This window comes from Nannospalax galili, unplaced genomic scaffold, assembly GCF_000622305.1.
Source record: "Nannospalax galili isolate Female #2095 unplaced genomic scaffold, S.galili_v1.0 scaffold102, whole genome shotgun sequence".
Lineage (NCBI taxonomy): Eukaryota > Metazoa > Chordata > Mammalia > Rodentia > Spalacidae > Nannospalax > Nannospalax galili.
Genome location: NW_008351958.1, coordinates 5975201 through 5976117, shown reverse-complemented (window position 1 = coordinate 5976117; position 917 = coordinate 5975201).

Sequence of the window (917 nt, the reverse complement as noted above, 5' to 3'; positions counted from 1 at the left end):
AAAACTGAATTCCCAAACCAGAATCTTTGGACCAGAATCTTTGGAGAGCATCAGTGAAGTGCTTGTAAATATTTGATGGCATTAACTTGGAGTCTGAGTCCATACCTAGTCAATTTCTACTCTGGGAGGCATACTTAAAAATGAGACATTAAGCCGGGTGTGGTGGTGCATGCCTGTAGTCCCAGCACTTGGGAGGCAGAGGCAGGCAAATCTCTGTGAGTTCAAGACCAGCCTGATCTACATAGTAAGTTCCAGGACAGCTGGGGTTACAGGGAGACCCTGCTTCAAAAAGACAAAAAAAAAAAAATCAGATATTAGCACCAATGATTCTTGTCACTGGCTGTTTGACAGGTATTAAAAGAATAAAAATGCTGATTTATAATCAGAGAGGAAAAGGAATAGAAAAATGTAAGAGAAACTTACTGAGTTAGAAGATTCCAATAGTCTTTAATTCTGATAAGTAAAAGATACACATTACTTACCTGGCATGGGCAGGTGTGCAGGCCTCCATTCTGATGGGAATGTACAGTACAGATTGTTCCTGGCACAAACTGGCAGGGAGATGGCTAAAGTTTCAGCAGAGGTGACCTGGCAAAATATTCTCATGTAGGGAATGCTGTGGAAGATATTAGAATGATACGGGTACTTGAAAAAACATATAAGTAGTAATGACTTCCAGGAAAGTTGAGTTGATTTATTACTGTTAAGTTGTATTCACCCTGCAGAAAGACAGTGAGTGAAGGCTAATAAGCAGCAGTGAATACAGGCATGCACTGAAAAATGACACCTAGGTCAGACAGTATATACTACTATGATAGACAGTGTATACTAGCATGGTCATATAACAGAATGGAGCAGAAAATGATATAAGATATCCTTTCACCTGGTGGCCTTATAGCTGACATAGCTCATAACCC